Here is a 24,569-nt window from a genome sequence, read left to right as displayed (position 1 = left end):
AGGCACTGGAATAGGTTGCCCAGGGAAGCTGTGAATGCTCCATCCCTGGTGGTGTTCAAGGCCACGTTGGACAGAGCCTTGGGTGACATGGTTTAGTGGGAAGTGTCCCTGCCCATGGCAGGGGGGTTGGAACTAGGTGATCTTAAGGTCCTTTCTAACCCTAACTATTCTATGATTCTATGATTCTTATAAGCCCCCTTCAAGTACTGTAAGGCCATTAGTGAAGTCCATGTGAATAAAATAGTAAGAGAAAAGACACATTTCAGTATGATCTTCTGCTTGTAAGAGATCTCAATGAGGATCTGAAGGGTATATTTTTATTTTTCATTGTGTTGTGTATACCTCCCCCTGACAGGTAGAAGCGCTATTTCTGAATGCAGAACAACTCTATTGTTGGCTTACTGCCACTCCTGATAAATACATTGACTTCCTGCAGAAACTCAGAACACTCTTCCTGCTACCCATGCTGCCAGCTGGGGCTAATCCATCCCAAGTTACAAAATGTAAAAGCAGGCAGGCATCTGTCTTAGGTGAGGGTAGAGGGTTGGCGGAGTACAGGTTCTTGTTGCAGGTCAACCAGCAGGCTGATTTGGAGCAAACCACTTTGTAAAGTAACTGAAGGACCAATGCTGCCCAAAACCACTGATATTATTTTTGTAACTTAGGAGCCAGCTAGGGTTCGTGACTAATGAGGCCACTTCCCTGTTCTGTCCCATGCAAATGTTGCAAATTACTTCTTGTCAGAGCCAATACAAGGTATAAGGGGAACAGAGGTGTTAATTCCAACAACTAAAACCCTCTGTTTAATTAATACTTTAATTTTGCACACACCCTCTCTTAGGTTTCAAAATTACTCACACTTCAGCCCAGACTACAAGTTCCTGCAGGGACCCATGCTGGTCAGTGGTTCTAGAGCAAAATTAACACACAGTCACAGATGGAGGATCCTCACAGTACAGGGTGGTAGAGATGGCTGGTCCTTCTTTGACCAGTTCATGATCTCTTTGAGGTATGTAGCCAATTTTGTATCACAGCAACATAGATCTAAGTGCTAATGAACGGGTAGTCATTAAATAGAGGCCTCTTGAATAGAAGGGGATATCTTCATAATGTAACCTATTATACTCTTATAGTTAAACTCATGAGGTTTTTGTCAGTGAACTGCTCATTCTAGGAAGCATCAATTCCCAAACTTAATAGCAAAAAAGACTAAAAATCATAATTAGAAGCAAAAAGATCATGAGAACTCAGATTACTATCTGTGCCCTTTTCTGAAATATGCTATTCTGTACCATCCAAACCCTCCTACCATCAGTTTGGGTGACAACTGGGAGCACCACTAGCTCAGACGGAGAGCGTGCCACCCGCTGAGTCACTGGTGCTGCTTCCTGTTGGCAAGGTCCTCCTTGGTAGGAGCTGTTCTGCTGAACCTCCTTCACTTCTTCTTAAAAGCAGAAAGCAGAAGTGATACGAGTCACCTCACAAGACCACCTGCTAATTCTTCTCCTGTGGTCTTGACCCAGATGCCACCTGCTAATAATAAATGCAAAGATACATGTCTTACAGATATTGTTCAGAAGGAAAGACTTTTCTTCAGGATTAATTTCCTAAGGAGAAGCAATAAATACCAAAATTATGAATGCTTACTTCCCAGCAGCCCCCAAATTGTGAAATTTATTGTCTTTACAGAATCATAACCACTGCTGTTATTCACCTGTAGTGAAATAAAATCCATTTTGAGGTGGTAGACTACATATTAAATTATTCTTTGTTTGAACAAGTGTCTTTAACAATGTGTATTCAGGCCCATTTTCTGTCTTATACAAGGCCCTCCCAAACTTAGAAGACTGAGTCTTGTACATATCCAGTGTTCCCCTAAAACCTTTCTTCATATCATGAATTACTTTCTGAAGCAATCACAGAAGCCATGCAATGGTGATAGCCTGCACACTGGGGAAAGATAGCTGGCACTGGCAGTTGGTAGCGTGTATTTGTTCACCATTCTTATATTTATAGCTTCTACCCAAAGATTCAGAAGGAAAATCCTCACCTCTCCCACACTGCCACAGCCCATGCAGTGAGGGTCTGCCGAGCTGATGTGATCCCAGATTTCTGGACTTACGAGTGAACCTGGAACTTTTGTACAAATAGTAATCTGAGGGGAAGCAAGAAGAAAAGTGGCTTTCATCTTTTATACTCATCAGGTGTGGGACTGCTTCCAAATCAACAAGTACACGTTATTCCCCGCCTTCAGATTTGTCTTGCTTTTTGAGTTATTACCATGGAATAACCAACTGAGACCCATAGATTTTAACAAACCAGTACAAAAAACAATGCAGTCTTTGAAATAGCTTTCAAATCTATCTATGGGTTGAACACTAGGAGTTTCTTGCCTTTGAAAATCCTTAAGCAAAGACGCCTTTTCCTCTGATGAATGACATTTTATTGAAGTGCATGCTTGTGTATTTTTGCATGTGCTGGAATATATGAGTAAAAGTACAGATAACTATTATACAAATTCTTCAATTAAGACATTAAAACAGTAGCCTTAGTGTTGTATATCTGAACATGGAAAATATTTCAGCATTTGGCCAATGTGTACCATTCAAGCACATATTTGTCACCCAAAATCATTCCTTATTTTGCACTCTTACTTCCTTTATGTTATTTCAGGCAATCATAATTCCATAGGTGTTTATTTTTTTGTTTCAGTGGTGGAAGAAAGAACAGAATCAGAACATATTGATGGTCCAAATCCTGATGTCTTTACTTAGATCATACTCAGATAAAACTACTCAAGACTTCTACCTGCAGAAAGACCACAAGAATTAGCCCTACAAATGCTTTCCTCATTTCCAAGAGGTAAATACATATCTTTGTTCTTTTATCTTTTTGTTGCCAGGGTGACAGTTTTAAAGTACAACCGGAAGGCCTTAGGGTTTCACTTTAAGATAACCACACACTCAGTTTTTAGATTCATTATTTTATTTTTAGTTTATTCATAACAATGTGCTTCTGAAAAATGCCTATTGTCAGCTCCAGGTGTGTTTGCCAACATTAAAGAGTATAATCACAATAAAAGAAAAGCCAGGAGCTATTCCACCTCCCACATGCCAAAATTAACAAACCATAGTAAAAATTAAAATCAACAAAACTTTACTTCCCTCTTTCCTTTCTACTCTCTATCTTCTACTCTCTCCTTCTCACAAACTCTCAGGCTTTCATTCTAAAAGCCTGGATAAATGTATAACTTACAGCATGGATGTTCAGTTGATTCCACAAAATCATAATGTGGCCCTGTTTTCATTACTATTTGCTCTCCATTGACAGTATGTCTTAGGCAGATCCCCTTTCTTATACTCTGATAAATACTACAGCATGAGTCCCATATGGTCATCTGACAGAGGAAAACCATGGATTTTGGAAACATGGAAATCTCTGCAATTATCTCTATAGCTTACAGTACCTCTTGGATTTTCACTCCTCTCTAATTCAGAGATGAGGGTTTTCCAGTAATAAAATAATACCCAAATGTTCAGATTTTCCAGTGAAGATGTTTCATCACAATTCTTAGAAGTTAATTACATGTCACACTTGTCTTTTATGCTCCATTTTATCTGACTTGTGTAGCCTTCACTCCCAGTCATTGTTTATTGTAATATTTTGCTGGTTACACTGATGATTTATCTGCTCTCAGATTTCACTTCTCCATGTGGGCATTACTTGACTGTTATTAAATGATCCATAATCTTGTCCTTTACAGTACATTGCACTATGATGGGTCCTGATCCTTTAACTATTCTCCTGATCTGATCCTTAAACAATCCTCATGGCTCTTTCTTGAAATTTCTGCATATTTTTCTACTTCCCTATGGAAGGCTGAAGACCAGACCCAGGAACAAAAGTCCAAGACAACCCACAATATTTCTATTATGGCATGTACCACAGTAAGTACCCTTTCTAGTTTTGCTCACAATTTTCTTATTTAAAATCAAGCTCTGCATTTCTTTGTGTTGCATCATGGTTAGCTTATGTACAGATGACTCTCTGTGATTTCCAGATCTTCTCTGGAAACAGTGCCTACTAAGCCAGATCAATCCATGTTGTATGATGTTTGTGTTCCTCAGACAGGGTTTGATGAGTTTAAATCCCAAATACAGTGGGTTTTAGACAACTATCATCCATTTTCAGACTGATCTGCTTGTTTTTCATGCCTGCTTTGTACTGCCCTCACATAGATTTGTTAAAAACCTCAATTTTTAACCGAAATTTCCTTAGATCCTTAACTATATTCTCAGACATGCACAAGCCCATGACCTGTTGCCGGCTGGATGTCAGTGAAAACTCAGTTATGTACACAGACCTCTAAACTTTGCCTGAATAACTCAGGGAAGCTTTAAAAGTTGGTTTATTTAAATAATGGGGTAATCATTCACCTTTTCCTTTGCAGAAAATAATGTCCTAGCTTTCACTTCAAGTCCCATCATTTGATAGTGTGAGTAGATGAGCTATGTGGAAGGTGAGTTGGGATAGTGAGTTGAACTGTCATGGGTGAATCTGGGGTAGTCACATAATTATTGCATTTGCTTTAATATCCTAAAACAAGGCTACAGACTCATAACATACCTAAAGGTTTCAATTTGTCTTCCTCTTTTCTGCAGAGAGCTGCTGTAAAGCTGTTGGATGTGGGCAGAGAAATGTTCAAAAGCCAATGAATGTGCAAAAGCATCAGAGTCCTGTGACTATCTCTAAATGGCAGAGGAAACTGAAAAAGCCCATGTTGTAACCTATACTGGGCTGCACAGTGTTCTTTTTCTGTGGAAGCAATACTACTTCAGCATTGTTGGACTAAACTCACAGCAGAATCCACACACTGACAGAAACGACCAGACTTACAATGTCATGTCAGTGAAAGTGGGAAGGCAACTGAAGTGTCCACAGCTTTCTTCTCTCATCTAAGCAGCTGGTTCAAGTGTATTTACCTGAAGTATGGCCGTGTGTGGTACAAGGTAGTTTGGCCTAGGCAGTGTTAGGATATGTGGATTCAGTGCATTTTCTCAGTAGCCTATTATTACTGAACCTCCCATAGAGCTCAGATGCTAACACCAGCTGCTCTAGACCCAAAGGAAGAGCAGCCCAGCCCTCATTTGGATTCCCCTCCACTCTGTTGGGCTGAAGCACGAAGGTATGAACAAAATTCAGTAAAGCTGGACAAATCCCATGGGGTCCTAAAAATGTCTTTATCTGAGAAGGCCAAGAGCTTTGCCATCTTCCACTGGCATTCAGCCACATGTGGTGAGCCAAGACAGGTGGTCTGCTGGGTTGGAAGACGCACTAAGACAGTCTGGTCTGCTGGACACATTGGCATGAGCAATTCACTGAATGGTACTCTTCTCCTTGCACATGAACAAGCCCAGTGCAATACAATGGGGCACTGTGCTGCTAAAGAAGTTGTTCTTCAGGTGAGACATTACACTCATAAAACTCAGCGGAGGTCCTGACCACTTTGTGGGCATTAAAGATCCCATGACTTCTAGCAATGATTTTGGTGTCCTGGCCACGCTCCAATTTGGAATGCTTTGTCTTGAACTCTCTATACAGCTTCTATTCAGAAATGTTGTCTTCACAAAGTCTACATTTTGACGAGCTCATGTTAAGCTGCCATTTCAAAGTTGATGCCAAAACGGACAAAGAATTTAAAAACAATTAGTGATGACTACTGGTAATTACCTACATGTGGTTGGTGTATCAGACTAAGAGAAATACCTCAGAATGAATAATGTCTTGAAAATATAGGGCTTTACTAGGTCTCTGGCTGGGGTTTGAAACACTCAGAACTGTATGTATGGCATCACATGTTTTTACTGTCAGAACAAGAAGTCCTGTTGTGGTGCTTAAGATCTTGAATTCCGGTTGTGCACTAAGTTACCAATAATACTTACATGGTTATGAGCTCCCTCTGGAAAAGTCCATCCAACAGATTTGAATGTGGTACTTGAAACGGCTTCCTTTGACAAATGGAGGTTTGAATCATGTTCATCGTAGGAGATGCCCACCACACTTCACCTTTTGGAAGTGAAGGTCAGACACTAGGAAAACCAGGCCTGCTATGTCTGCTGGAGACAATTTAAATACAACACATCAAGATCATATTTGCTTTAAGCTTTTCATTTTCACAGTCTTATGCAGTGAGAGCGGCTTATGAAGTCTCCCATTTAAAGCCTGATTTGTGATTTATAGTGATTTATAACAACACTAAAACCTCCCACAAAAGACAAATTAATACTCAGATGCTTTTTCAGCACCTCCTTTGAGAAAAAGAGTTTTGAGCCAGTGCCAAGGAGTGGAGGCAAATATTTCTACTGAAACACAAATGGGTGGCAAATTCTAGAATAATATTTTGGCATGACATATACACTACATTTCTTTTCACATCTTTTCTCTTTCAAGTGTCTGAACATTTCAATTTTACAAATTAAACTTTCCCTAATAAAATGAGTTGGTCAAGAGGAAAAGAAAGAATTTAAGTTAAGGATAAATCTCCTTAAATGTTTTTTGCACATTTGTGTTTAAAGCTCACTGCCTGACCTGTGTCTCAGTTTGTAGTAGTTCCAAAATAGAGAGCACTTTTTTTGGCTATATGCTTATATTGTATGTACTATATTACCATTATAATTCCAGCTAAATCCTACAATTAGAACTATGGAGAGACCCAGAAGCTAAACATGAAGGATGCTGAACTTCAGCGAAGGTAATTACAGCACGATTTGATGCAAGAGGTGTTGGATACTGAATGGAACAAATCAGTGAAGCAGACGGAGAAGGAGAGTATGTCCAAAGATCAATTAATGCATGCCTGTGTGTTATGAGCACTGCTAAAAGGCAGTGCATTAAGATTAAACTGGGACTCTAACAGATACAAAAGAAAGCGCCAAAAACATATGAAGGACAAAGCAAGACTGATGGATTCATTCTGTAGAAGACCAGTGAGTCAAATACTCCGGTTGGAATTTAAAAAAAGTAGGATTATTTGATGACCAGTTAGAGGAGCAAGGTAATCAAATTTCATACTTCAAGGTATAAGCTGGTAACCACAGGGGTCCGTAAGTAAGTTTTTCCTTCTCTGGAACATTGCGAAATTGGATGACAGGGTATTTACAAGGGCTGTTCTTTCTCTCCCTCTCTCCTAATCTTCTGGCTGTGATTGAAACACTGGGTGTGTGCCAGTCTCAGACCTAGACACAAGCTGATGCTCAAATGATCAACTACATCAAATTTTATTTTCTGTCAAATGGTATGAAAAACAAAACACAAGAAGAGATGAACCTGGTCAAAATAAGAGCCCAGTTCTGTCTTCCTTATTCTGGAGGGTTTCCTAGTGTCTTGGGTGGGAATTCTACCCCAGCGTGTATCGCAAGATTGATTTTTACTGGTGACAGATGAGATTTTCTGTATTTGGAACCAGCCTGCCAGGTGTTTTTGGAAACAGTGAAAGCCAGACTGAGTATCTAATTTTTTTTTCTTATAAATTACAAGATAAAATTGCTCAGAAGAAATAGCCCAGAAACCTTAAGAAACCAAATACTTCCCATAGGTACCCTACCCAATATTTCCCATTCATAAACAGTGACTCTAATAATCAAATGGCATTAATTCAGGGGGAAAAAAAAAAAAGACTATTGGTGAGTTGGCAGCACTTACATAATAAATAAAATACTGAATGCCCCAGCGTTTCAGAACGGTTTCCAATTGTCTCTTGTGGACAAAGGTTTCCATAAGATGCCACTTTTCCCCTTCTTTCACTTCTTTCCATCCTGGCTTATTTTTGGTGCTTCCACTCTGCTTGTAAGCCAGGCACAAAGGCAGCAGTCTATATGACCATTGCATATGGCTCCATCTGAGTTAATTGTCTAGACAGAGAATGCAACAGCTACTTCTTGAGCATCGTTGACTTAAAGTAAATGTTTATAAAGCAGCTAAGATTAACTGTGCTGTAGCAAGTGTTTATTTCTCTCTCTTAATTGTAGAAAGCTCTAAGACACAAGTGTCTGCATTGTAGACGTCAAGAGCTTGGCAAGATGAGTCCCATTCACAGTGCTGCCACAACTTATATTTGTCATTAATGATTACAGCATTGAAGATACCTCACAACTGTTATGCTATTTTCTATCCAGAGTTTTATTCCAGCCAGGTGGGGATGTGTCTGGGTCCCGTGGCTTCACAGTATCACAGTATGCTAGAGATTGGAAGGGACCTCGAAAGATCATCTAGTCCAATCCCCCTGCCGAAGCAGGAACACCTAGATAATGTTACACAGGAATGTGTCCAGGTGGGTTTTGAATGTCTCCAGGGAAGGAGACTCCACAACCTCCCTGGGCAGCCTGTTCCAGTGTTCCGTCACCCTCACTGAGAAGAAGTTTCTTCTCAAGTTTAAGTGGAACCTCTTGTGTTCCAGTTTGTACCCATTACCCCTTGTCCTATCATTGTTTGCCACTGAGTAGAGCCTGGCTCCATCCTCGTGACACTCCCCCTTTATATATATATATACACTAATAAGGTCACCCCTCAGTCTCCTCTTCTCCAAACTATAGAGACCCAGCTCCCTCAGTCTTTCCTCATAAGGGAGATGCTCCACTCCCTCAATCATCTTAGTTGCCCTGCGCTGGACTCTCTCCAGCAGCTCCCTGTCCTTCTTGAACTGAGGGGCCCAGAACTGGACACAATATTCCAGATGGGGTCTCACCAGGGCAGAGTAGAGGGGAAGGAGGACCTCTCTCGACCTACTAACCACCTCCCTTCTAATACACCCCAGGATGCCATTGGCCTTCTTGGCCACAAGGGCACAGTGTTGGCTCATGGTCATCCTGTCGTCCACTAGGACCCCCAGGTCCCTCTCCCCTACACTGCTCTCTAACAGGTCATTCCCCAACCTATACTGGAACCTGGGGTTGTTCCTGCCCAGATGCAGGACTCTACACTTCCCCTTGTTATATTTCATCAAGTTATTCCCTGCCCAACTCTCCAGCCTGTCCAGGTCTCGCTGGATGGCAGCACAGCCTTCTGGCGTGTCAGCCACTCCTCCCAGCTTAGTGTCATCAGCAAACTTGCTGATAGTACACTCAATTCCCTCATCTAAATCATTGATGAATATATTAAATAATACTGGTCCCAGTACTGACCCTTGAGGCACTCCACTAGTTACAGGGTTCCAACTAGACTCTGCCCCATAGACTACAACTCTCTGGCTTCTCTCCTTCAGCCAGTTCACAGTCCACCTCACTACCTGATCATCCAGTCCACACTTCCTCAATTTAGCTGTGAGAATGTTGTGAGAGACTGTGTCAAATGCTTTGCTGAGGTCAAGGTAGACCACATCCACCGCTCTGCCATCATCCATCCACCGTGTTATTTCCTCATAAAAGGCTAAGAGATTGGTCAAACATGATTTCCCCTCGGTGAAGCCATGTTGGCTGCCCCTCATAACCCTCTTATCCTTGATATGCCTTAAGATGGCTTGTCTTCAATCTATAGAGACTTCAGCCTTGGTGATTGGAGGCAGGAGCTGTAGGCACAAAAGGAGACTGTTTTTCTCAACCTTTTGCTACCCTAAGAAGAAGCCACCTATTGCACACCCAATCCACACAGTAGGACCCTTCATAACTGAGTTAATTCCCACAAGTTTCCCACTCTCTCCTGGTCTTGCTGGGAAATGAAGACTGATGTAAGGCTAGGACCAGAGGTTAGGACCATGTCAATACTTTTCAAGAAGCCAGGGAATGGGCAGAAGCCATGGCATACAGCTGTCCAGACTAATGAATTATTAGTGCATCATCCAGAATTACTTTTGTCCAGGCCAGCTAGCACTGTGCCAGGTAGTGTTTCTGTCTGGTTACTGGTGCTGATCAAGGATCTTTTCCAACAGACTGTTTGAATGTGGCCACCCTGCTTTGGAGGTGAATTGAGCTGTGCCATGGTGGGATGCACCCTGGCCACTGGACTTGAGCCCTGGCCTGTTTTATTTGTTCATACAGTGGCTATTGTGACTCCATTCAATAATTTTGAATCTTTTCCTGCTTCTTTCTGATCACAGAACATGTAAAACAATGCTGATGCACTTGCTGATGCGTGTGCAATTAATGTCAGCCACAAGCAAAGGCATTCATATGAACACACTGTATATCGCCTATGGGAATGAAGTTTGCTCATTGTATTTTTTTTCATTTCGCTAAGAGGTGCCACAATTGAATAAAATTGACTATTTCAGTTGGAAAGGACCTACAACAATCACATCATCCAACTGTTTGACAGAGGCATGTTCTTCCCTGACCCCTAAAATGCAGTTTTATCCAGAAGAAAAGGACAATTAAAGTAAGACAAAATGAATAATGCAGCAAAGCCACTTATGATGATATGGTAAGGTATGTCTTGTTCACCTCCAAGCAACATCAATAAAAATATTGCTGGCATGCAATGTAGTACATTCAACTTGATGCAAAGCTGATGGAAGGGTCTGCAACTGGTCCTGAGGTAGGTCTTTGTCTTGATATTGAACCCACTTCCATTTTAAAAAGAGGAAGTGGTGGAGGTGGAAAACAATCCCTACAAAGCTCTTCCCTTGCTGCTCACAGAGAGGGATAAATATTATGGAACTATGTAATAAGGGGATTTGTCAGAACAGCCAGCAAAACCTAAAACCCCATACCTGAAAAACCTTCAGGGCCAAGTAACATTTATCTCCCAGTTCAGGCAGAAATGGCATGAAGAGGCTATTTACCTTTGATGTTCAAAGTCTTTTGCAGAACAAGTTACAGTGCTGCACTAGTGTTAGGAAGAAAGGGAAAGACCTCACACTTGAGGCGGCAACACGGATGGTAGCAGGAACCTCAGCTAGTTCATATATCCATTACATTTGCCATTACTGCTCTACCTTATTCAGTGGCATAAAATGGGTGTGCAATGAAAGCACAGTTTTGCTTCATATTTAAGAAGGAATTTGGGAAAGATTAGCAAATCCTGTGCTTGTGAACATGATTTCAGGAGCTGGTAATATAACTGGAAGACAGCCACACACATAGCAGGGGAATAACCACAATATCATTGATGAAAGAGTGACTTGATAAGAGGAAGCTGCAGACATCATCATTGCTAATTAAACATTGAAACTGGAGAGAAGGAGGAGTTTGTGGTTAAAGTGTTGGACTCAAACTCAAGAGGTCTGGGTTCCATCGCTGGCAGCGGGAACATGGTCAAGTACCTTAACATCTCCTTTTGTCAGGTCTCTCCATCTGTAAAATAAAAGCAAACTGCGCTCCTTTCCTTTGCCTGTTTAGACAGTGAGTTTGCCCCTGCACTAGCCTGCAGCAACCAGCAATGTGAAAGCCTTGTAGCAGATGAAGGTTCCAGGTGCTAAAGCCATACAAACCCATAATAAGAAATAATGGTATTGTTGATAGAAAGGTTCTCTTCCTTGTAAATTAGTTTTCAATTCACTTCTCCTAAGGAAGAAATTCTATATTCTTACAGGCCAAAGACTGTTTGTTTTTTTTTGTTGTTTTGGGTTTGTTTTTTTTTTCAGTTCCAATGCTCACAATGTGGGAGGTGAAAATCGAGTTCATAATGAGAACTTGATTCTGTGGGCTCCCAATGGGAGCATATATGTTGCAGGGTAAGTGTCCTGCCTTATAACAACTTTTCCTGCTACTACAGCTATAACTAAACTGGTAGAGCAGAAATAAGACCAGGCACAATAAGTAACAAGGCTATGTTTTAGCTTGGGTTTTATTTGTTGGTTTTTTAAGGTCACTAAATGGTTGAGAAAATAACACGTGAAGTTACGTGAGTTGCATCTGCTAAATCAACATGAGACACTATGGATTTCATGCATGTATTTCATGGAAAAGCTTTATTCCATATATTTTCTGGAACATCTAAATCAAGGATTATTTTTCCCCAAGATCCCTCCCCTTACAGTAATTCAATCTCTGTCTCAAACACCTCAAGCACTGGGAGATTAATTTTTGCCATCCAAGGAAGCATGTTTTTCCTTACTTTGCAAACCTTTTCTCTTTTTCTCATTGACCTGGAGGCTAAAACAGGCAGAGCTCTGGTTGTTTGTGACCTTGCTTCATTTTATTGACCCTAGATATCTGGAGATAGCTCCTGATCTGTAGAGCCACATCTGTGTAATGCCTCCCTCTACTGGATTTATGTAGGTGACTAAAACAGCTAATAAAGGGTTGTGGGTCACTCACAGCATTGGGAAAAGATGCATTTCTCTGCACATTCATAAATGATAGCTGGTTTGCCTTGATTTTACAAGGATTTAAAGAATGTCGTGCATGCAGCTTGGCTAAACAATGGCTAAAGTAGATGAGATAACCATCTGCAGAAAGCTGTGAACATGCTGGAGTTTGCAGTTAAGCAGAGTTTAGGTGATTAAATTAGGAAGGGCTGAACTTTGCAGAGTCTGGAGCAAGCAAAACTCTTCACCATTTTTTTCAGGGAGTGAGGGATTTGGGGGAGTCAGAGTCACAGAACTGGCCTTCCTCTGCAAACTCATTTTTTTCCACTTGTAATTTAAACTTTTGCTGGTTCCTTCTCCACTTTGAGTTCAATTGAAAGGACATGTGTTTTTGGCTGCAGACAAATCCATGATGTACCGCGAGGAGGGAAGAAAGAGCCATTTAAAAACTATTCAGTCACTTCACCATGGTATTGACGGTTTTGTTCACTGCAAGTGGTAAGATTTCTGGTAAAAGACACAGATCACTGTAGATGCGAGTTCAGAACTGATAGCATGCTTGTGGTCCACCTGTATGTAACAGCTTGAATCTCTAATTCCTACTGAGACCCTGTGCCATACCACAATATTAACACTTCCTAAATTTTTCACTTCCTCTCCCCCTACCATTTCTTTCGAATCACATCATTGTGACAACTTTATTTCACTTTTTCAAAATTCCTCTTTATTTGGAGCATCTGTCAATGTGTCAGTGAAGCCCTGTATATGCCACAAACCCAATGGGACTGAATTGCTCAAACCATGATGGTGTCAAGGGGGATTTTCCAATCAGCTCTTACCAGCATCACCTGTGCATGCCTAAAGAGAACTGGGAATGTTCTCATTGCCATGAGAATCAGAGCAGGGTATCTACTGAGTAAAATGGAACCATTTCTGTACATGATGACCTGTCAAAGCAGAATTGTTCTTCACAATGCAGAGATGTGCTTTGGTTCTGTTTTAATAATTGGGTAATATTGAACTGTATCAACAATTGTATTGGTATAGAGATCACATGAAAATGACTTTTTTTCATGAAGCCAAATTATCCAGGATGTATCTAGTTGCATTATTAAAGTGAGATCACACTGCAAAAGATCTGTGGGGAAGAAGGAATATAATTTTGTAGGAGAGCTTAATAAAGATTACACTTAATCGTGCATATACTTCTGTATGTGATGATGCCCACAAAATGCAGGATGACTTCTACACAGAAGGCATTTGTCAAAATCCTTTAAAAACATCTTTCAGAAATTTGGGCAGCTAGGATTTTAACAAACAAGAAAATGAACTGGTGAGGGCTGCTGGTTACTCTGTTGGATTAGTAAAAGAGCATCAACTGCCTACAGCCACAATTCCCCCATGTCTCACAACTTGAAGGGAGTAAAGGGTTTCAGAAGTTGAAACCGTGGCAGGTCTGGAATCTTGCTTTTGCTTTTCTCATTTCTGGGTCTGAACCATATGCCCAAACAAAACAGACTCAGCACTTCAGAGAGCCCATCTGCAGCCTGGACAGTCCAGCTTGTACAATTCTGCAGGTCATTTTGAAATACATGTTGAGCAGTTTATCACAACACATAAATAGTTTGAGCTAAAGGAAAAAGAAATAGCGGACCAAAAAAGGGTAAGTCAAAGTTTCTAAATGTTTTTCAAATCATCTACAAGGATGTTTTCCTTTGATTTTAGTCTCTGGTGATTTCACGGAATAATCAGCCTGTGGGGGTATCATTTTCCCTACCTTACATAATGTCCTTGCTTCAACCCCTTTGAAACGCATTCACACCCTCACTGGATCTATCCTTTGGGCTCCGTAAGGGGATACCTCTAAAGGACTGATGTCTTCCAAATACCGTTAGGGCCCAGCTTCCCTTTTTCAGACTAATAGGATCTAGGAAATGAAAATAACATTAACAAAAGCAGCATTGTTTGCAGGGGCCTATTTTGATAGGAAAAGGCATTACTATATGTGTCTCTCTGTCAGAAAGATGCTATTGGATGATTCGAGCACCACCCAGTGCCAGATGGTGTACTAGGGTGGGGCTGAAGCAGAGAGTGAGTTGGGGATATGGAAGAAAGTGAGAAAGGAATAAAAAGAGAGTTTATTTCTTGTTTGTGAGAGGTATCCTTGTTGGTTCAATTTTATAAAACGCTTAATCTAGATTTATGAGCGAATGGTATCTTAATAAAAGCCACAGCTGAAGAGATCATCTTGATGCTTCTATAGTAAGGTCTTCAGCTGTCTCTCTGAAACTAGCTTCCTCCTCATCTCACCAGAGCAGATGCAGGTGACAACACCCAGGCTCTCGCTGATGCTGTTCCCTCTGCTTTGACCTTACTCCCAGCCTCCGGTGCCAAGCCACCCTACTCCGCAGAGCTGAAGGTCTCCAAAAGTCTGCCTCCCTTTACCCCAGCCATGCAAAAGCCTAAATTGTAGTCTCTTGACAAATGATGATTGAAGGATATATTCTGGGTCTCAGAAGGTATTCTCCACTGTCCCTTTCCCCTGCATGCTGTCAAAAATGCACATTCATGATGGACACCCTCCTTTGGACCATCAGTTCTTTGGTGAAAGGACTCTATTTTTAGCTGTTTCTACAAAGTACCTGTCACACAGTAGCAGCAGAGGTCTTTCAGCATGGCATTGGCTCTTAATGACAAACACCTTCACTTGCATCTGAAACCACATGGGCTGTGCATATCTGAGCTGTTCTTATCTCTGTTTTAGCCACCTTTTATGTCTAATGCAGCGTGAATCAACTAAGAATACAGATAGTTCAGATGAACCAAAATATTAAAATAGGTTTCAGGAAGCCTAGATAGAGCAGCGGCATGTGCTTCCATGGGTGTATCATACTGATTTCTTGCATCACAGTTCCACAGAAAGAAATCTGGAATAAAATGTCTAGGCACAGAGCACTGGGAATTGTAGAATGAACTTAAGGTGAGCTCAAATTGTGTTAAAATTGTTACATATTCATGGATAACCCACTGACTCCCATGATTAAAAAAAAAATCCATTCAGTCTGAAAAGAAAGGTAGGGTGGAAAATGTATTTTTTTACTATAAACTTTCTTCAAAAGGGTTGTTCAATGCCCAGATACCAAGCATGCGAATAACAAGGCCGATACTGATGTGCTTTGGTGGGATGGGTGGGGGGTTTGTTTTCATCTAACTCTGTGGCATCTAGAGCTGGGCAACTAAAAGAGTTGCAGGGTTTTTCCTTGTGCAAGTAATAATCATTTACTGGCAATGTCTGATGCTTGACCTCGTGTTTGCTGAAGTGGGTGAAACCAAGAGAAAAACTGAGAGCTGCTGAGAGAGCTTGGTTAGTATTCACTCTAGGTATAGACATCATGGCTGTGTCCAGATAACATTGTTGCTTTCTCCTACATAGAAGGCATGAACTTCATGACTGATTTAGGACCTTGAATATTGCTTTATTAATGCACAAGATAGAATTGGCCCTAGCTCACTCTCCCAATACAGTGTTGATTCTGCAATATATGGATCAATAAAGCTTGCTTTATCAATGCAGCTTAAGTGGATGTAACTTACCAGCTAGATAGGGTTAACTATGCTGGCACATAGTTACCCCATAACTGGCACATAGATGCAGACACATTGCCCTTGAAAGTGCCACTTTTCCATAAAATTTGCAGTAAATTGAAGTTGGAAAGTACCTTCCTGTTGACTCCAGAACTGCAGGAACCCAGTCTACAATCCCTTCTCCGATTGCAGACATCCTTTAGTCTGCATTTGCTCTGTTTGGAAGTGATTTGTAATGTGAATATAATGTATATTTACACATACACTCTCTTAGCACTAGCTGCCTAGCCAAACTCGGAAACACTGCTGAAATAATAAAAGCAAGTTGATCCCCTTCCTGTTTGACGGTTAATGCTCTGTGGTGAGTGAAAGACTTTTCAAAATTGTTTTATTAAGGAATAACTGGGAACCAGGAGGTGGTTTAATGTCAGTGATTTTTTTTACTTTAGAACAAATCCCTGTTATAAACAACACATTTTCTGTGAAGATCTCACCGGGAAACAAATAATTTTTCACCTATCAGTGCTCAGGCAGGAGCTGAATGGGACTCAGGAACTAAAGATTTCTGATGGAAGTCAATAAGGAAAGATGAGGAGCAAAAGGTGAAGATGAAAGAAAGCAAGAAAAAAACCAACCCACAACCAAACACAACAAAACTAATTAAATAAAGCAGCCAGGTGCTGTGGGCAGTAGGTGGGTATTCCTGGGGCACGTGGGGTTTAGAAACTCACCAGTCCCCGGTTTGCAGAGTTTCATCTTCTTTGTTGAAAAGAAAGCACTTGTACTACTGGGGAAATGGACACCCAAAGCTTTTGCAGTGTTACCGCTCCTTGGGTGAGTAGGCAGCATGTCAAATCCATGGCAAGACAGCTTCAGCACAAAGATCTGGAGTGGAGAGGTCACAAAGCCAATGAAGTGCTAGGCTGGCTTAGGAGCAGCAATGGGAGTTTTTGCACCCCAGGGTGAATCTGTGCCCAGCAGTGGTTGTAGACCCTGCCTGTCTTCTGTGTTTGTTCAAGGACAGTTCACTGGTGAGGGTCACATGCAAGGGGACGTCCATTCAACTTCACAATATGCCAAAGACACCTCCGTGACTGAACCAGGTGATATGGAGACAGTTCTGCAAAAGTAAAGAAGTGATAGCTGGGATTTTAAAGTCACCCAAATGAATTTAACTCATCATTTCCTCGGCTTTCAGCAGCAATTAGGTACACAACCTTTCCTCAGGAAATGCTTCCTACCCTTAAAATATGACCATTGTGTTTTCTGGGCTAGTCAGGCCAACTAAATTAAGGGGCATGAAAAAGTGTAGTAGCTCTAGGTAGCCCTCAGAAGGCAGCTGGGGTCTTGGTGGCCTCCTTTCTCCATTGACTGGAGGGGATATCTGAGCCAGTTAGACCTGTCTGCCCTCTACACTGCATGTGCAAAGCTAGGCAGGAAGAACTTGGACCCTTTTTTCTGTAAAGTAACATCACTCCACCTTCCAAAGGCATGGTAATGATCTAAAAGATGAAGTGCTGAGGTCCTGGGGTGATGGAGACTGCAAAAGCACAGAAGGTGAAATCACTCTTTAGGACCAAGTTGGCTGAACCCACTTTTCCTCACCTCCTAAGCAGCTTGGAATGCCGCTGTGTCAGCATCCTCAATGCTTTTTGACATGGGTGCGGTCCTCGATGGTTTTTGGTACTGGAGGGTTTTCTGTGGCACTTTGCAGAATCCAGCTGCTGAGTTCCTGGCCGCTGTGGGGATGAGGATTATGGATTTAATACACCCGCATGCTTTACCCCAGTGTAAATCAGAAGCAACTCCACTGATTTCTTTGGCACTGAGCCACTCTAGCTCCTAATGGAGCCATTCATAAGAATCCCACTAACTTTCCATGAGGGAGTGTGGATACGTCCCTTGCCTTGGGAGGTCGAAGTCAGCCTGGTGGGGTTATCCTGTGAACAGGAGGGAAGAATCAGCCCTCAGGCCTTTCCTTTCTAATTCTGAACATGCAGCCAGTGCTTAACCATGTTAATAATTAACCCTCAAGCCTGGAATTCCCTCCTCAGCCTGTATGGCAGCCACCACTGAGAAAAAACATTTGCAAAAATGTGGGAGACCTGAGCTGGCTGCCCATGGGTTTTTCTAAGAGCACACAGTGCAATCTGTGGGATCTAAACAAAGGGGGAGGCTAATTTCCTGAAGAAAGCTGTAGGAAATCATCTCCTCAGAACAAATTTTCTGTTGCAGGTGAGAAGAAGGGGAAGTTTTCAAAACAACTGTGTATTTGGATTTTATACTCTGCACACAAATTAACCTCTTTGAATAGGGTCACTCCATTGTTATTATTATTGTTTTTAGATACATAGTTAAAGTTATGGTTAGCTTTATCCCCTCCTGTGTTATTGTTGTTATACCACATATTAATGTAGTGCTTCTGTAGCCGGGAGAAGTATGGTTGAATTACAGTAACGCACTACAAGCAGGAGGAAAGTGCTGCGGTTTGGCTGGTCCACTACTAGATATACACCAGCACATCTGGGCAGGAGATCATGTGACAAGTAGGAAAGCCAGAAACATATCCTGGATACTATAAAAAATGGGTTCTGTTAAATTAAAAAGGCTTTAAATATTGGCTCAGCTGGTTTCTGTATAACGTTTTAGTAGTTTTGGAATGTGTTGCAAGATTTGTGATCATCAAGAACTTGATTAAATATTGCAAATCCATTGTGTTGCTAGTTTGTTCTCAAGGGCTCTGTGTTTCTTGCCAGTTCTCCTGTACTCTTGTAACAGAAGCCATGGCTTCTGATTCTGGTTGAGAACTTTGTGTCCTCAGAACAACTTCTGTGCAAAAAAAAAAAAAAGAAAGCAAAAAGGGAAAAGAAAAAAGTAAAGAAACCAAACACACACCACCACCCAAAAAACTATGCTTTTGCATAACATTTTTGACATTTCCAAAGCTATAGCAGGTTTTCAAATGCTGCAAGATGCTAGACCTGAATCCCTCTTGTTGAAAGCCAGTCTGTTGACTCATAGAAATTTTAATCCTCAGCCAGACCAGTTGCTAAATTTCACTCATGTCTATTCATGACCTGCTATGAAGTGCTGTTCTGCAAACACAGCTTCATGGCTGCACACACCATCCTACTTTCTTCCTAAATGACCTGAATAACCTGGATAGTCTCTGGTTCAGGTCTGGATACAAGTCATGATCTTCTTCCTTTGTTATGCATGGAAGCAACAGTCTTACTAGAACAGACTGTGATTCTCCAAAGAGCAATGTACCAGCAATATTAATAAATTATTGCTGTGGTATCACACAATACCATACAAATAAAAGGCTGGAAGGGGTCTTAAGTGATCATTGTATCCAAATTTGTGCTCTGGTATTAGCTCTTAACCTGTGCAGAGGAAAAGTAGGAAACACAAGAGCAGACTGTATGGCTAAAGCATGAGCTCTCAGTTGACCTCCAGCACAAGAAGCATACAGGGAGTAAACATGAGGGCAGATTACTCAGATGAATATATGAGAAAAGCAGAATCATATTAGAATAAAGTCAGACAGGCCAAAATACAAAACAGGATTAAAGTATCAATAAACATAGAAGGTATCAAAAACCACTCTATAGATACATCAGCAGTAAGAAGAAAACCAAGGAAAGTTGGCGTATTACCAGCAAATCGAACAAGGTGATCCTGCCCCTCTACTCTGCTCTCATGAGACCACACTTGGAGTATTGTGTGCAGTTCTGGTGTCCTCAACATAAAAAGGACATGGAACTGTTGGAACAAGTCTAGAGGAGGGTCACGAAGATGATCAGGGGACTGGAGCACCTCCTGTATGAAGACAGGCTGAGAAAGTTGGGGCTGTTCAGCCTGGAGAAGAGAAGGCTGCATGGAGACCTCATAGCAGCCTTCCAGTATCTGAAAGGGGTCTATAGGGATGCTGGGGAGGGACTCTTTATTAGTGGCTGTTGTGATAGGACAATGGGTAATGGGTTAAAACTTAAATAGGGGAAGTTTAGATTGGATCTAAGGAAGAAATTCTTTACTGTGAGGGTGGTGAGGCACTGGAATGGGTTGCCCAGGGAAGTTGTGAATGCTCCATCCCTGGAGCATTCACAAGGCCAGGTTGGACAGAGCCTTGGGTGACATGGTCTAGTGGGAGGTGTCCCTGCCTAAGTCAGGTGGGTTGGAACTAGATGATCTTAAGGTCCTCTCCAACCCTAATTATTCTATAATTCCCTGATTCTATGTTACCCAGCAGTGAGGAATAACTACTGTCAGATGATGCTGACACACGGATATGTTTAGCACCTTTTCAATAAGTTTTCTTTTAAAGGTCTAAGATGACCAACATCATGAACAATGAGTAATTCCATAATTTATTTATTCTTAGATTGGTTGAGACTGATGAACTCTGGTTGAGGATGTTGAGACTGCAGCTCCATGTCCCTTGAGTTTAGATGGGAAATGCACCGTTATAGAGGATCTCCCAATCTGCTCCATTTACTGTGCTCTGGTTTGTTTTCCAGACAGGCTTAGATTTCACAATGAAACTAAACAGGAAGATACACCTCATGAATGTTAATTAGTATTTGTTAATGGGCATAAAGCCCTTGGGACCAAAGTAGAACTAGTTTGAGGAAAAACCCAAACAAGCAGAGCATGGCCATTGGGATTAACTGGGTTTTATGACTGATCCACTCCTATTCCGCCACAATGCTTGCACAAACAGACATAGCCTGAAAAAGCAGGGTAAAGCAGTCTTACAAATGTTAGCAATTATCTTTGACATGCCTTTGGCGGAAAGGTGAAAAATTGAAATTGGAAATATTGCCCATTATAAAAACAGGAGAATAGAGAAGCCAAGGAACTGTAGGCTTCTCTATTTACAGTTTACATTTAAGCCCCAGAAAAAATCTGGAATGAGCAAGTGAAGAAATTATTACACCTGGAAAATACTAAGGACATGAGCAGCCAGTAAGGACTTGCCAAGAAGAAACCAATTGAGTATTCTTTCAAAACAGGAAAACAGGTCTTTTTGACTGGGGAAAGTCGAAGTGTTTCAAAATCAATACTGTTTCACTTGCCATTCTCATAAGCAAACTAAAGACATAGTCCAGGTGAAATTAGTTTAGGTGTAAAACTGACCAGATTATTCTATCCATTGAGTAGGCAGGAATCTGCCAAACCTAGAATATACAACTTGTCAAGAGAATTCCACGGAAGTCTTCAGACCATGAAGCAGAGAGTAGATATATTGAATTTGCAGAGGGCACAAGTCTGGAAGAGACTGCAAAAGAGATCTTGGAAGAATGTTCTACTTGTCCTCTGCTGGGAATGACCACCTTAGAATACCCACGGGGAGCAATTCTCTGCTTGCTTCCACCACTCACATTTAACACGAGCTAGAGATTCAAGGAGTCTTGTTTTCCTCCAGCCTTAGGCTGGCGCCCAGAGAAGACCTCACAGTCCACAAATAGCTGCCCAGAGAAAGTTGTGACTTAATCATCCTGAAACCTTAACTCCTTCTGCATGAGTACTTACATCACAGTGAAGTCCTGGGTCAACAAGCTTACATAATTTATTTTCTGATTCGCAGGGAATTCAGTCCTGCTCTCATTAAATCAGCAGCAGAGCTCCTGAGGGCTGTAAGTGACCAAGGTGCTAGCCGAAAAAGACAAGGACTGGTGATGCTCTGCTTCATTTGTTGATGGTATTGTTTGAAATGCAGTAAGTAGGGCAGGGAAGGACATGCTGAACAACACAGCTATCAAGAGCTTCCTACATACAGGGTGTCTGAGACATTACTGTTACACGATCCTTTGGGGAACCATCTCACACAGTGTGTATATTATGGTTTCTTTTAAGAAGCTTATGGGAATTATTGGCCTCCATGTATTAGTCACCAAAAAGATTAATAAGGACCTAAAGGTTCACATGCACATACTTCCATGTTAATGAAGCCCTCATGCTTTATGCATGAAGCAGAACACAAAGCTCCGGAAATAGTTCTCCTCAACCTTCTTTCCAATGCTCCCATTTTTTATGCTGTAATAGACATTGATTTATTTGAAATCAGCATAAAATATGTACCAGCTCAGTAAACCCCAAAGAGGTTCTCAGACTTTCTTGAGTGTCCTCATCAGGCAATAAATCACAGAAGCAATAAAGTATGTTAAATAGCTTAACTGATCATGAAGTGCAGAGCCATCAAATGACTCATTTAAATACTTGTAGGACATTAACCAAATAAAAGATACTGGAGTCTTTAAATCTATATTTCTTTCTCACACTTATGCAGTAAGTATGGAGATAGGACACTAAATTTCTGGGCCATGCATAAAAAAGTTTTAACTATATTTTTCTCTGCAAATGAGAACTGCTATATGCTATAGTTACTTAGCATATATCTACTTAAAGTAATTCATGTTGAACTATAGCATTTGAAAGCTTAAAAATCTTTACTATATTAATCTTTTCTGTATCTTACAAGAGAAAAGGAAGTAACCTTGCTACCTCAAAATAGGGAATTACAGGATAGAGAGACTAAGTGCCAGATCAGTAAAGGAGCCAACATAAGCATTTTTTAGGGTGTACAGACAATACTTAGATGCTCGAGAGCTTTAGTGTTAATATAATGTTAGAAAGATAAATATTCCCTCAGAAATGTAGATACTTACACTTCAGCCACTGAAAGCCAGGATGCGAGCTGCTTACAGGTGAAGGCACCTAGATCTGGTCAACTGAATCACTCTAAAGATCTCACTGACTTTACCAGCTAGGTCTTCACCAACTGTACCCCAAGATCAGCTTGCAGCAGTCATCTACATTTACATGTCTTAATCTGAACCTGTATTACATCCCAGGAGACATCTTACCTCTAGAACATAATTAAGGTCTTGGGCTATAGACTGAATTCATGTGGCAGCCTAAGACCTGCATGTCACCAGCTGAGTGACTCCCTCTGATTTACAGCTTTCTCAAAGAACCCAGCACCAGACCACATCCCATCTGTGAGAGAAAGGACTGTGTTCAGAGCTTGTGGCTTTATGGGGACCTTTGAAGGCTGAGTCAGTTCAGCATGAGATACAGAACTAAGCCTAAGTTCTGCCTTTCAGTGTGGCTGTTTAGGGTCTAGTGCCTTTTTATATAGCCTGAAATGGGTACCGACATAAGTAGTTTTTGCTGCAGAAAAGGTCAAAAAGATATTCAGACAGAATTTCTCATTCTTGCTCTCCCTCAGGTTTGTTACTGTCCTTGTTAGATACATACTTAAGAAATAATACGCAATACAAATATTTCTCGTGTGTATTTTATGTGTGTGTATTATAGGAAAATAAACCATATATATTCCTGTCTATATATGGGACCAGAACTGGCAAGTAGGTGTTTCAAGTGCATGCGCTAACTACTAGACAAGATTGTTTTCCACCTACCATCCTGCTCCTGGAGTCCTGAAATTCCTCTACCTGAAGAGCTCCTTCCAAACATGAGTCAGAGAATGGGCTTAACACTGGCACAGATAATCAGAGAGTTCAGTGCAAGCACAGAATTGAATCATGAGCTAACATGACAGTGTAGATGTACTCAAGGAAGACGATAGCTCAGCACATACGCAGCACTCTGCAGGGAAAAAAAGGCCTGGGTTGAAAGCAAAGGAGGGGACTCAAATGTGGAGCTTTCCACACTAACTCTGGCTACATGAACCCAGTAATTAGATTTAAGGGGATCTTCCCCCATAATTTCTGTAATAGAACAGTGGTAAAGGTCATGATAAGCAGGTGGAAATAAAGTGTATACTCACTCCTTGTCCTACAGACCATTCAACAGAGACAGTTTTTCAGTTAGAGGCTGCAGCCTGCTCACTAGCACACCTTTTATTCCTGGATTTTTAACCTCACCTTATACCCAATAACACCTCTGGCTTCTGTAGAAGTCTGCAACAAGGAGATCCCTGCTTAATTACATTTTTGATTAAAAAGTTCTTCTTCTAGATCTAAATCTTACTGATGATTTCCTATGGTGGTTTCCTCTTCCTGCCTTCTAAAAAATGGAAAGGAATTTCCTACTCTTTGCTTTCTCCGTAAGACTCCATTTCTACAAGCCTTTCAGCTGTCTCTTTTCCAGTCTCTTTTTTTGCAGATACTATATTGTACAAACATCTGATCATCACTGATCATTATTCTCTTTACCTTTCCAGACCACCCCTTTTATCTGTTGAGATGGGGTGACCAGGTTTACACAGTTTTCAAGAAATGAGCCCAGGAGATGTGCATATAGTTTAATAATTATTGTTTCTGCTTTATAGCTTAGTCTTTGATAACATGTTTTCTTTCTCTGTTTACTTTTTAGACTGCTGATACCTGTGTTACTATTTTCAAAGAGCTGCAGAATCTGAGTTGACAATAGCCTGTTAAGAGCTTTTCATTGTTTATGAACCCTAAGGCTTTTTTTCCCCACCAGATGCCTTAATTCACCTTTGAAAATAATATGGAGGGTGATTGGTTGGAAGCTCACCTGATCAGAGGTGGCCACTTACTGCACATTTTGTATCCTACAGCCTTAGATAGGAGTGCTCTGTTGGTCACAACAGACCAATAACATCTAGCTTGAAATAACCACTGTGTTGAAAAACTAAGGAGCACAGGGTATGTTCAACTGATGAAAGCTGACACATGAGGTGGAAGGAGGTAGTCGTGTGAGAGGATGGAGACACATTAGGGTAGAATTGTAGAGTCATAGGCTATCTTGA

At 41.2% G+C, this 24,569-nt stretch overlaps 1 long non-coding RNA gene across 1 annotated transcript; it reads left to right on the top strand.

Annotated features, from left to right (window-relative positions):
* Positions 1–2,715: 2,715 nt before the first annotated feature.
* LOC133273469 (uncharacterized) lies at positions 2,716–6,450 on the top strand. The gene is made up of 3 exons (XR_009744826.1): positions 2,716–2,862; positions 3,764–3,947; positions 4,662–6,450. It is a non-coding gene; the product is annotated as an uncharacterized LOC133273469 (long non-coding RNA).
* The last annotated feature ends 18,119 nt before the right edge of the window (positions 6,451–24,569 follow it).

Source organism: Pezoporus flaviventris, unplaced genomic scaffold, assembly GCF_033815535.1.
Source record: "Pezoporus flaviventris isolate CSIRO_AGI_PZ_B2104156 unplaced genomic scaffold, CSIRO_AGI_Pfla_v1 ptg000031l, whole genome shotgun sequence".
Classification (NCBI taxonomy): domain Eukaryota; kingdom Metazoa; phylum Chordata; class Aves; order Psittaciformes; family Psittacidae; genus Pezoporus; species Pezoporus flaviventris.
Note: the sequence above shows the minus strand (reverse complement) of the source record. Positions and strands in the feature narration are given on the sequence as shown.